The following is a 14,027-nucleotide window of genomic DNA, read 5'->3' as shown; positions in this document are numbered from 1 at the left end:
TTTCAAAACAATTTATTCTATATCAAAAAACCTTTATGGATTTTGTTTAGCTTTCTAATAGATTATTCTTTAGCCTCTGCTCCTAACCTGTGAAGATTTCCTCCAAAATGGAAGGTGCTGAACCTCTTTCCTTGTGGATCTGGGAGGTTCTGATAGATAAATCTGTAATTAATGTTAGTTTCTTACTGTGGTGCAAAGATGCCCTACTGGCCACTAGTACAATAGAGGCTCAGAGCTTAGACAGTATGATTTACTCACCAAGGACTGCAATCTGCAATGGACCATTCATGTTCACATGGCAAGGCCTGCAGAAGGTATGGAAAATTCTCTCTTCTGAGAACTTTTCGGTTGCATTTTTATTATTTTCTCATCAAGGAAAAATCAGAGCAAAGACTTAACTATTTATGGAGAACAGAAGCATTCCCTGTTCCCACTGAGGTATAGTAGCTTTTAATGCATCTTTCTGGTAGAATTCCATCTCACTGCAATTTTCTTCCTCAAAACTGCAATCAGGAATACTTATCAGATTTATATAAGCAGAAATCAAATTAAATTAAAAGACTCCTCCTAGATTTTGACTTTAAGCATAGAAGACAAAATGAATTAATGGTTAAAATAATTTCAGTTTACCTAATATTAATTAATCCTAAGCACTTGGAATAAAAAATGGATTCTAAGTTGTAAATTTTGGAATGGAAAAAATATTAAGCAAATCTAAGCATATATAGAATCTGTGTTGCATTTTCTCGTGAAGAAATGTGCATTCTCCTCAGCTGATACTTTTGCTTTTTGTATACTAGTTTTAAAATTATGTTTGGAATGGTATCTTTAAACTTTAAATATATTAGCAGTTCATAACTAGAGGAAGATGTTTGTCTTTCATTTCTTTCTCTTCCAACAGTGAGACAGTGAGCCCAGTTATGGTCCTCTGTCAGGGGCAGCAGTTCTACTGTGAGATACTCTCACTTCCCCTTCTGGCAGCCATGGCTTTATCTCAGAATTTTGTGGAATTGGTAGAAGAGTTTAGGACAACAACTACACCTAGTATATTTAGAAAGGAACACATATGAGAAATTTCAATCCAGACTGTGTAAATGGATCATATGTGAAACTGTGGCTTAAGTTGGTTGGAAAATTACATGTAGGATCATTTATTATCTTTTTTATTAGAGTATATAATTAAGTTCTGAATTGGTAAATAAATTTTCATCGTCACTTTACACTTTAGGAGACTTAAAGTTTTATATTTTATTGTCCAGTCAATAAAAACTACAAGAACTCATAGATGGCAGTTATTAGATGACTGTCTTTTTTTTTTTTTTTTTTTTTTTTTACTAAATCTATCTAAAAAGACTTCCTTCTATCCTGAGGAAGGAAACCAGGCATGTTGTCAAATTGCTGCCTGGCTTAGTGCTCTGTGAAGAAGAACGCGGCTATGAGCAGCAAAGGGCCATTATGTCTTAAGTGCACACAGAGGTCATCTAAACTTGCCTTAATCTTTTCTCCATTTTCCACAGTCTGCTTAACAATCACTACCATTGACATTCATACTTGCTTCCTCCTTTTTATGGTTTGCTCTGACCTCCTTAGTCCAGACAAACCTACTCTGCTGTCACCACTGAGAGCTCTGGTTTACCTTTCTAGAAAACAAAGAATTATGACACAATTTGACATGTAATTAAAGAAAGATAATGGAAAGTAAACACTAATCTTTTGGCTAGCAGAATGATTTTAAAATGTTAAGAAGTCACACTAGTGAGCTCGAGAAATCTGCCAAGTTTGAAAAATCAAATCTATTTTAGTTTGTTTATTGAATGTGTATATTTGGAGTCTATGGCCTTCTCTATTATTCTGCAAATCATAGCGCATTTTAGTTGTCGTGCATGTAGCAATATATTAAATTTAAAAATGCTGACTTATCAATACTTTTCAATATACACTATAATTTATTAGAGTTCAAATAAGGAATATGAAATCTTGCAAGTGCGTGTATAATGACCCAAATAGTACAGCCCCCAAATGCAGGCATAAATGAGAGTTTCTGTTAGTGGTGGATATTTGAAACCACTGTGGATATCAGTGATATGACTTTATATAAATATGATTGAACACATCACAAATTTATAAAGTATGCATTTCTAAGGACTGCATTTTTCTTTTATATATATATTTTATTAATTTATTCTTGTTACATCTCAATGGTTATCCCATCCCTTGTATTATCCCATTCCTCCCTCCGTCCCTCCCACTTTCCCCCTACTCCACTCCCCTATGACTGTGACTGAGGGGCACCTCCTTCTCCTGTTTATGCTCATAGGGTATCAAGTCTCTTCTTGGTAGCCTGCTATCCTTCCTCTGAGTGCCAACAGGCCTCCCCATCCAGCCACATGGTCAAATATGGGGCACCAGAGTTCGTGTGAAAGTCAGACCCCACTCAACTGTGGAGAATGTAGGACTGCATTTTTTAAAGAGAATACAAAAATATCTGAGGACATGAGAAAGAATGGTTCAAAGTAAGTACTCTTAAGAGGAAAGTTTCACACAAAAGTCATGACTGTCACTTTTTCTTGCTTACAACCTATGATGACCCAAGGTTCCTCTTGTTCTCTCAAATTTAAGTTAAGCTTTTTGTCTGAAACCAAGGCTCTGAAGTCCCCTTTTCTAATGTATTTACTTTAGAAAATTTGCCACTATTTTCCCTGACTCTTTGAAATATAAATTTTCAGACGCCAGCCATGTCTACAAACCAAGGATTTCTTTCTCTAGTACCTAATATACATCTCTGAAATAAACAGACAGGCCTTCAACTCCATAGCCTTGATGGCAATGTAATGACCCTGATTAGACAGCCAAAATGCGCATGCTCAGAGGGCCAGACACCAACCTTCTCATGATCTCCAGTGTTTTTCCAGTGGGTCCCCTCAGAATTTCAATGCTATTCCTGCTCTTTGTTTCAGGCATTGGATTCTAATACTCTGTCTTCAGTTTTAAGGTGACAATCACTTTCTATAAATTGTAAATGTATTGAGTACGGCCTCCTTTATCTATAAATCTACCTCATCATATCTGGGAACATTTTTCTTTGACAGATCCTCCTGGACGTTATGATAGATCCTGGTCCTAAAACTTAGCAAATAAATGCCAGTAGCACTTCTCATTTTGTAGTAAAATCAAGTTCCTCATATCAGTTTTCAAAATTCTGTATATACATGGCACAGCTCGATGGGGATCCAGTGATATGAAGTTTGTGTATTTAAGACTTGGGACCAGGGAATATAATCTGTTTCTGAAGTACTTATAGAAATGTAATCCCAGGAAAGCTCCTTAAGTGCTCTGTTTTTCTGTTCTGCATAAATACATAATAAACGCCACCTACCGTTTTACGTGATTTATATGATGTTCAAACATATTTTATACTAGAAATAGCTTCCGAGAAAATTCAACAGTAGAATCACAGCATATCATTTCTAAATATTTTCAATTCAACTAGACTTGCAAGAAGGCGTTAGAAGCACTTGGAGGGACTGATGTAACCTGTGGTAATAAGTTTTCTGGACCACCTGGAGGAAGCTATTGAAGAACTAATTATGGACCAAGAAAAACGTTGTCTAACAGAATGGTGGGAGACAAATGTAAAACCGTAAAGACAGAAAGGGTGGTAATGCTTTCTGAAGACTCCGCAGTAGGAAGAGGCTTGAGACAATTCATTTCCACATGTGGGTCTTCTTGGGATATATACTATATCAGTAAAGGTAGAACTTTTATGCATCCTTGGATTCACTTAAACATGTTTGGATATGAACAAATTTATTATACTTTATTGGTGAGTAATAACATTTTTAAAATTATTTATAATATCTGGCAAAATTTCCTGCATTTGTTGATTGTATACTCTTATCTCCCATGTAATACCTTTGTCCTTAGAATATTAAGTAAACAGAAGGATGAATCTGCAGACTGAATAGTGGTCAGGAGAGTGCTTGGGGTAGTAAATAGGTTCTGTATCATGACAATCCGTTTATGTGCATTTAACTTTGCAATGCTTATCATTTCTGATCTCTACATGAGCAAAACAGACACTAAGATGATACGTTGTCATTCAAAGACCATATGCTTATGCAGTGTTAGAATCCGCATTATTACCCAACCAGGGTGGTTGCTCTCTGTCACTACATCTTAAGCTCTTGAATGCAAACCCATTTCATTCTATTGCCTTGTAAAATCAATTAAAATGTTTTTGTTTAATATCAGAAATAGAATGTGAGGAGTATGAAGAATAAACTGGAACAGTGTTGCCTCCAAAGAACATGCTGTCTAGCAAAAGGAAAGAAGGCAGTAAAAAGCCAATTTCACAGAAAATTCAGTGTGGATGCAATCTTCTATCGCAATTTAGAAACCATAAAACATATACAAAAAGAAAAGCTGCTGGTTAGAGAACCACAGATTGATCCTGGACCCTGTTTTAAGTCAAAATAGGAAGGAGGAGCCAGAAGACACAGGTAAAGTGTGCAAATGTTGACAGTTATCAGTAAAAAAAAAATGCTCAGATTCTGGCAAGAACACATCATATCATCTCATGGGAAAATGCTTTCCCCCTCAATCCAGAAAAAGGCTATAAAGCAGAGGATATATTTCGATACAATGTTATAGTTCAGTGAGTATGACTTAGACCACTGTACTGATTTCTTTGAACATACAATCTTATATTGTGGCAGTTATTTGGATTTAACCATGTGAACATATATTCATTTATTAACTTATCTCAACAGCAATTCTCTTTATGTCATTTGTTGTACATATATGAAGAAATTGTTTATGTTAAAGTGTTTATAAAATATATATGAACAAAAAATGATAATATTTTCCAGGAAGCATTTTGGCAATTTCTAACTTAAAACAATCTGTAAATACCCTTTGTAATTTAAAGCCATGACTTACCTATATTTGATCCCACCTAATACTTAGCTGCCTTAAATAATAGGATTCCCATATTTTGTGAACTTGCCTGCTTACCTCACTGTGGGCTGGAATCTAGATTTTATAGCAGAGAATGTGAAATAATTTTGATAAATCAAATCCCAGTTCTCAGACATTTAAACTAAGACTGTTAGAAGAAATATGTTAGTTGATACAGAAACATAGATAGAAAACAAAAAGACTTAAAGCAAAATAAAAAATACTAAGCACCCAACCAAAAAAATGCCTCATAAGTATATTATGGCCCTGACTTGATCTTAAGGACATTCTATAGAGTTATTGCTCACACAGGCTTCTTAGCTATATGGGAGGAAATTATTTGAGTCTAAGTATTCCTCAGCCTGGTCTTGGGTTTTGTTAAAATGTAGTTCTTACATTAGTGTATACTGATTCTTTATACCTCTGACTTTCTCTTAGTGTGTGATGACATTTTTCTTACAGCAATATCAGTCTAATCATTTGCACAGTTTATTGACTCAGTTTCTAACAAAGCCCTTGCACAAAAGAGGTGATCACATATCCAAAAATATCCATTCCAAAACTTAAAAATTGTTTGAATAGTCAATGACACTATTCAACACCAATGTGCATCAAAGAAAATGTATAAAACCTTAAAATCCTTTAAAGTAAAATTTTCCTTTTCTTCAAAGTCTCAATAAGGGAGATAATTTTCCCTAAATACATCTGAATTGACCCAAGCTTCTTTTCTTACTTTTTCAAAACAGATACCTTAAAATACTCTTAGACAACTTTTCCATTGCTGTTTAAGTTGATTTTAAAAATCCTTTGTAGTTCTCCTCCATCTTCATATGCATGAAATGTGACTACACGGAACATACTGTGACTTTGGGAACAGTAGTGCTTCATTTTGAGGCTCACTGAGATGAAAATTTGATGGCTAAATTGAGAGATAGGATTAAATGCAGGGTAAAAAAAGACTTTTAGTTGAGGGTTTTTTTGACTCAAAATAATAAAAGTTTTATGACTATTTGGTTTATATTACAGTGACATTCATGCATAAGTCAAGCACATGTTCTTCTCAAATATAATATTGCTGATTCTTATAATGTGTTCAGTTCTCTCATTTTAATACAATACACCATCATTTTAAAATTCTCTTTTATTATATCCCAAATAATATATATTGTAACACTCTAATACTTTCTACAATGTCTTATTAGTAACTTATCTAAAGTACATATGGCTCATTAAATGATTCTCAGTGTAGCTTGGGAAATATAGATCTGGAACAAGTGATTTTATAGGAAGAATTACAAAACTAAATTTCTATTATCCATTAGATATATGCTTGTGTGCACTTGGTGCCTATTCCAAAGCACAACTAGTTTTCTGCTAGTAACACTTTTTGTTCTTAACAGAAGTGCTAAGCTTTAGCTTAGACTTTGAGACAAGATTGCTCAGCAAATTACCATATACCCCAAAATAGGCTGTGATTTTAAAAAAATTAAATTTTGGGGGGTTCCATAATGCCTTTACTTCCCTTTCAACCCACAGGGAATGTAGGCTTTTTTACACTCAGTTCCTTGGGGCTGATTCTGCTCTTCATCATTAGGATCCCAGCAGTCCAGCTAAACAGCAAACAGTAGCAATTAACAGCAGCAACAAACAGCAGCAGTGAAAGTAATCAGCAGCAGCCTTCTCTAAATGTTCTCCTGAGCATTTCTCTCTAGGCGTGTCTCAAAGTGATCCACACCCTCAGATCCCCCCTCCCTCGCCCCCCCCTGCATACCCTCCCTCTGCCCTCCAATTTATACCCCCCGCAGAGTTTTCCTTCTGACAAAGATCAAGCACCCTCTCAAGAGGCTGTTATCAGCTGTGGATAAAAAAAAGGCAGTTTCACACTGGACACTTGGAATCAAAACAAAAACTTGTCAACCTGACAAAATCGAAACATCCACCACATCCCAGGTTTGGTGAAAGACTATGAGAGGAAATAGTTTATAACTGCAGTGTTACCCTATTAAAAGTCAATGCTGTCCTCTTCTTCCTGAGATTCAACAATTGTACTTGTACTAGAACAATTTCCTCAGACCTAGAAGTGAGAACTTACTTTTGGATGGTTCTGGAATTACGAAGGGACATTGTCATTCCTAAATAGGTCATCAGTCATTCACATATGATGGCCTTGGTCCCCTTTGTCATACTAGCTCAGTGTTCTAGTGCTAAATGAATACATTTGTAAATCAACTTCTATTTGTTTCTACATTTATTTTTGCAACTTCATTCTCTGTGAAGAGGTTTCATTTGTCCAGTTGAGAAGTAATTGATCATTGCCTCTTCTTAAATCATATTTGCCACGCCCCATCTAAACTTGGCTATCTTCTAGGTTTTGTAAGAAAGATGTTCAGCTCAGCTTCTTTTGAGATGCATAGGCATTATATTTCACATTTTTATTTATCTAATGAGATATAAAACATATCTACTTATATATTAGGCACACACATACAAACATACATACATACATACATACATACATACACACACACCTGCTCTCCACCCTTAGCAAGTTGCTTGGCTTACAGTATTAGTCAAGAAACACATCTTGGTTGAGTGAAGGCAGAAAAGCTACAAAATGGAAATAAGAACTAGAGAGGAGCACTCCCGTATGGAGGGATGGGAAAGGAAGATCTGTCTTAATGCTAAGCTTCCCGAAAGGTTGGAAAATAAGGGAGAACACAAGAAACCAAGAAGGTTTGATTGTTATGCATGTGTGCCTCAGGGCTTTTTTCCCCTCAATTTTAATTTTAATTTTTTAGCTCCAGCTGGCAGAGCCTATGCCTCCCCTGCCAGCTGCCTGGCTGAGATGCTGGCCAGCTGCCAACAGCTGTGCCTGTAGAAAGAGGGCTCCCCCAGAACCCAAAGCAGCCCACTGAATATCATTCTTTTAAGCTTCTGTGAGAACATCTACTTCTTAGCACTTACACATTAAGTCAGTTATCATTTGAAACACCAACTTTTGTAAAAAAAATAAATAAATAAAGTAAAACAGATGCATTTTCTGAAGAAATGTTTATTTTACCTCAATTCTATTTTAATGTTCTTAATTATATATTCTAGTCACAATTTGAGGGTTTCTTAGTTATTTCCCATAGTACAAAGGTGTTCCAAGACCAAAATACCAGAACAAAAATAGATTATATACTGAATAATGGTTAATTTATATTCTATAGCTTATAAAAATTATATAATGTAATTTGAGATTATTATAGTATTTTATTGCTGTGAGCATATCAATCAAATCAGAGTCATTAAAATGATTGTATACTGCCTAAAAAAAAAATAGATATCCCATTTGGGTGGCTCCTCTTCTTGTAACTTATTTCATACTGCTTTATCTGGAAAGAGTGCAAAGATTATATTTTTTGGGAATTGGGAGGGGGCTCATTGGAACTCATGCTCCTATCAATATTGACCATAAATTGTCACCTAATAGTATCAGTTCAACGACCTATACAAAATAAATTAGTAATCTCTATCTAGTTTATGCTTGATATATGTCCAAATCACAGTTGGACATCTTGTTAGCTGCCCTACTTAAGAGAACGGTGAGAGAAGGAAGCATCCTAGACTCATACCCCTAGAGACCAGGCTTCTGTGTACTAGAAGATCATTAACACACATTTACCTAGAGACTGACCACAACATACTTGTTCTAACAGGTTTTTATACTTGGAGATATGGTGAATGTCTATTGCAAATCCTATTGACATTTAATTTTAAAATTATCTTCTGTATTGTTTGCAACTTACTCATAATGTATGCATAATTCCAATCTGCTGAAATATTGATTCTGATTTATGGTTTAGTAAACTAAGGAATGCTTGAGTTGAATATTAAACTTGAGAAGTGATTCATAATATATTACATTTATATTGCCCTTTAGAATTTCACAAAGTCCCTTCATGAATACTATCTCTGAGTATATTTAGGGAAGAATTATATTTAATTCATGTTTATAACATTAGCATGTAATCAATGCTAGCACTTGGCAGAAACATAATACAGTTTTAAATGAACTGGTATAAGTCTCATTTCTCAGAAAATGATGGCTGTGATTGTTTTAAAAGCTGCCCATAGAATCTTTGACCCAATATTAGTATTTTATTGCTGCTGTAGATATTATCCTAAAGTTAGTGGCTTAAAATAACACAAATGTACTTTTTTTCCAGGTCTAGATTTCAGAAATGCAAAATGGGTCAAAATCTAGATAGAAGCCGGCGTGGTGGCACAGGCCTATAATCCCAGCACTCGGGAGGCAGAAGCAGGCAGATCGCTGTGAGTTCGAGGCCAGTATGGTTTACAAAGTGAGTCCAGGACAGCGAAGGCTATACAGAGAAACCCTGTTTTGAAAGAACAACAGCAAAAAATCTAGATAGAAGTCCAGTATTCGCACAGCTGTGATCAAGAACTGGTTGACTTAGTTTTTGTAGCTCCTCAGGACTGTTGTTTGCCAGTGCTCTGGTGTCTGCTTTTGCCTTGCCTTTGTTGTCTATCTGCTATAAACTCTTATGGTCTCTCTTTGGAAGCCTTTTCAGTTTAGATGAGCCCACAAGTATCATCCTGGGTGAGCTTCCAATCTCAATATCCTTTGGCATTTATTCAAAAGTGATGCTAAGGTAACTTTCATATATTTCCCACATCCAGAGGAGGTATTGAATTGTTTATCTTATCACATACCCAATTCCAATAACCTGATCACATACTGGCTTTAGTAAGCTATGTCAAAAACAGAAGGTAAAAGAACAACCTGAAATGCTTTTCTATCCTGGTTTACATGAGTCAGCCTGATTCCTACATAGCCTTATCTTTCTTGTTTGTTGAAACCTTAAGTAAGAACACCAGTAATGCAATTGCACTGAAGTCCCTGTACTGCCGTCAGTGCCTGGATAATTTACAGATGGACTGTACAGAAAGATACCTGGATATAAGCAACTGTTCTAGCCCCTAATACTTGAGCCTTCTCATCATTCACGCCAGGCACAGGATTTTCCAATTTTATGGGGAATGCAGAGGTTTAAACACCACATGTAACAAATCTAAAACAAAACCTTCATAAACCCAACACAAGTTGAAGTCAAGTGTTAAATAAGACCTGGACCAGATCTCTCCAGCCCAGCCTCTAATATCTGATTTCTATGCAATGTAAAGTATGATTCTCCATACATCTATATTTCAGTCTTATCCTATGTAGGATCATAATGACAATATGTAATTCTTAGGAATGTTCTGAAGAATATATATTATAATGGATATGTTATTACCACCAGGATTGGAAGATATTATTAGTTTTTTTTTTTGAATTATAAATTCACTATCTATTTTAGCCTGAACTGATTCCTTTGCAAATAACAGTAAACCCATAGATATGCAAATATTCTTTGGTATTATCTGAGGATTCAATGGTATTATTAGACACTGCCCTAAATAACTGAGTTGTGTGTGTGTATGTGTGTGTATACATGTTCATACAATACATGTGTGCTTGTGTTTTTATGAAAATGGGTTTTCATGCCTATGGAAGCCAGCAGTCAATTTCAACTGTTGTCCCTAAGGACCATCTACTTTATTTTAAGACAGGGTGTTTCACAATGCATGGCGTTGTCAGTTCAGTGAATGGAACCCAGAGATCTCCCTATTTATGCCTCCCAAGTATTGGGATTACAAAAATGGTACCAGTGTTTCAAGTTGTTTTCTTTTTTAATTTTTTTCTCTCACATATTGCATCCAGACCACAGCTTCCCCTCCACTCATTCCTCCATGTTCTTGATCCTCCCAGCCTCCCTCCCTCCACTTCTCCCAGATCCTCTCCACCTTCTCTCTCACACAGACCCACTGCCCTTTTATCTCACTTCAGAGAAAAGCCGGCCTCCCAATTACATCTACAACATAACAAGATAAGATAAAACTAGGCATAGATCCTCACATCAAGGCAGCAGGAGGCAACCCTGTAGGAGAAGAAATTTCCCAAAAGGAGGTAAAAGAATCAGCCACATCCCCACTGCCCCTGTTAGAATTCCCACCAAATACCCTTAAGCTAAAAACACTCAAATTATGTATGCAAAGTAACTGACACAGACCCATGCAAGCTTTTCAGTCTCTGTGAGACCCTATGAGGTGTGTTTGCTTGATTCTGTGAGCCCTGTTCTCCTGATGTCCTCAACCCCTCTGGCTCTTACAATCCTTCTTTCCATTCTTCTGCAGGGTCCTGGAGTTCCAGCTATGAGGTATAGGTCTGTGGATCTGTTCCCATCAGCTACCAGAGCAAGCCTCTCTGACTGTGATTGGGCTAGCCACTGGGTACTGATATGTGAGTATAGGAGAATACTGTTAGGAATTATTTCACTGACTTTTTTTTTTTTTTCGTCGGTCCTGTTGGTTTCTACCTCAGGTCTCTGTGCCATCCATATTCTGGTTCCTGGCCATCCAAGCAGTGTTGTTTGTTTGGACACTCCCACAACCTATAAGCTACCATTGCCCTAGCACATCTTGCAGGTGGAACAGGTGACGGTAGAAGATTTTTTTTTTTTTGACTGGGTTGGTGTCCAAGCCCAATACTGTGAGAATTGCAAGGTTACAGAGGATGGCTGGTTCAGATTCCATATCCTTCATTACTAGAAGTCTGTTCCATGGTCACCCATATAGGTTCCAGGAAATTTCCACAGCACTAAGTTTCCATATTACCCTAAATACCTTCCTATTCCAGTTACTCTCTCCTCAGTCCCCATACCTGATCCCTCCTGTTCCCATCCATACTCATGGAGTCTACCATCTGAATATATTTCTCTTCCCCTTTCCCATGGCAATCCATGCATCTCCCCTCCTCTAGCCCTGTGTTTTACTTAGCCTCTCAAGGACTGTGAATTATAGTGTAAATATCCTTTATATAACAGCTAATAACTACATTTAAGTGAGAACATACCATATTTATCTTTCTCCTTCTGAGTTACCTTTCTCAAGATGATTATTCTAGTTCTACACATTTGTCTGCAAATTTCACCATGCCATTTTTAAACAGTTATTCAGTAGTACTACATTATATAAATATACCATATTTTTAAAAACCATTCTTTAGTTGAGGAGCTTTTAAGTTGTTTTCAGTTTCTGGCTACTAAAAATAAAGTCACTGTGAACAGAATTAAGCAAATACACTTGTGATAGAATGGAACATCTTTTGTGTAAATGCCCAAGAGTCTTATAGCTTTGCCTTTAGATGGGTCAATTTCAATGATTTCCACAGTGGTTGTACAAGGTTGCCCTCTCACCACCAATAGAAGAGTGTACCCCTTGCTCTACGTCCTCACAAGCCTGTGCTGTCACTTGTGTCATTGATCTCAGCCATGATGATAGGTGTAGATGGATTCTCAAAGAAGTTTTGAGTTGCATTTCATTGGTGGTTAAGGATTTCAACATTTTTTTTTTAAAAAAATGTTTCTCAGTCATTTGTGTTTAATTTTTACTGAGAATTCTGTTTATATCTGTATGCAATTTTAAATTACATTGAGTGGTTTAATGATCTATACTTTCTTGAGTTCTTACATATTTTGGATATTAGGCCTCTAACAGATGTGGAGTTGCTAAAAATCCTTTCCCATTCTCTAGGCTGCCATATTTTCCTATTGACAGTGTCCTTCACCTTACAGAAGCTTTTATTATTTATGAGTCTCATTTATTAACTGTCAACCTTAGTGCCTGTACTATTGGTTTTCTGTTTAGGAAACGATCTCTAATGACAATGTGTTCAGAGCTATTCCCAACTTTCTCTTCTATCATGTTCAGTGTGTCTGTTTTAATGTTGAGGTCCTTAATTCACCTGAACTTGAGTTCTGTGAAAGTGACAGGTATGGCTCTATCTGCATTCTTCTATATGCTGACACCCTGTTAGACCAACATCATTTGTTGAAGATACTGCCTTTTTTCCCCACTGTGTATTTCTGGATTCATTATCAAATGTCAGGTATCCATAAGTGTGGATTTATGTCTGGTTCATCAGTTAGATTTCATTGATGAACATGTCTGTATTTATGCCAATACGGATTGTTTTTTTTTTTAATTTTAATTTTTGGTTTTTTGAGACAGGGTTTCTCTGTGTAGCCTTGGATGTCCTTGACTCGCTTTGTAGACCAGGCTAGCCTCGAACTCACAGTGATCCGCCTGCCTCTGCCTCCCAAGTGCTGGGATTAAAGGCATGTGCCACCACGCCTGGCTTACAGATTGGTTTTTTATTGTTATAGGTCCATAGTAGTTTGAAGCCAGGCATGGTGTTACCTTTGGAAGTTCTTTTACTGTACAGAATTGTTTTAGCTATTCTGGCTTTTGTTTTGTTTTGTTTTCCACATGAAGTTAAGAATTGTTCTTTCAAGGTTTGAAATGAATTTAGATGAAATTTTGATAGATTACATTCAATCTATGGTTTGCTCTTGGTAGGATGGTCAGTTTTACTATGTTAATTCTATCGATCCATGTGAAATGGAGATCTTTCCATTTTCTGTTATCTTCTTAGTTATCTTACTTAAATGACTTGTAGTTTTATCATGAAAATTTTTCACCTGCTTGGTTAGAGTTACCACGTGATATTTTATATTACTTCTGGATATGGTATAGGATGTTGTTTCCTTCAGTTGTTTCTTAGTGTGTGTGTTATTTGTATGTAGGAGGACTATTAATTTTTTTTATTTAATCTTGTATGCAACCAATTTTCTGAAGGAGTTTATCAGCTATAGGGATTCCCTAGTGAAGTATTTTTGCTCTCTTATGTATATTATCATATCATTTGCAAATAACAATATTTTTACTTCTTCTTTTCTTATTTCTACTCTCTTCATCTCCTTTAGTTGTCACCTTGCTTTAGGTAAAACTTCAAGTACTATATTATATAAATATGGAGAGAGTAGAGAGCCTTATCTTTTTCCTGAGTTTAGTGAAATTGTTTTGAGTTTCTGTCCATTTAATTTCTAGTTTGCTGTATGTTTGCTGTAAAACACTCTTATTGTGTTTAGGCATATCCTTTGTAGCCCTAAAATCTCCAAGAC

Source organism: Acomys russatus, chromosome 18 (genome assembly GCF_903995435.1).
Source record: "Acomys russatus chromosome 18, mAcoRus1.1, whole genome shotgun sequence".
NCBI lineage: Eukaryota > Metazoa > Chordata > Mammalia > Rodentia > Muridae > Acomys > Acomys russatus.
This window is presented reverse-complemented; position numbering follows the sequence as displayed.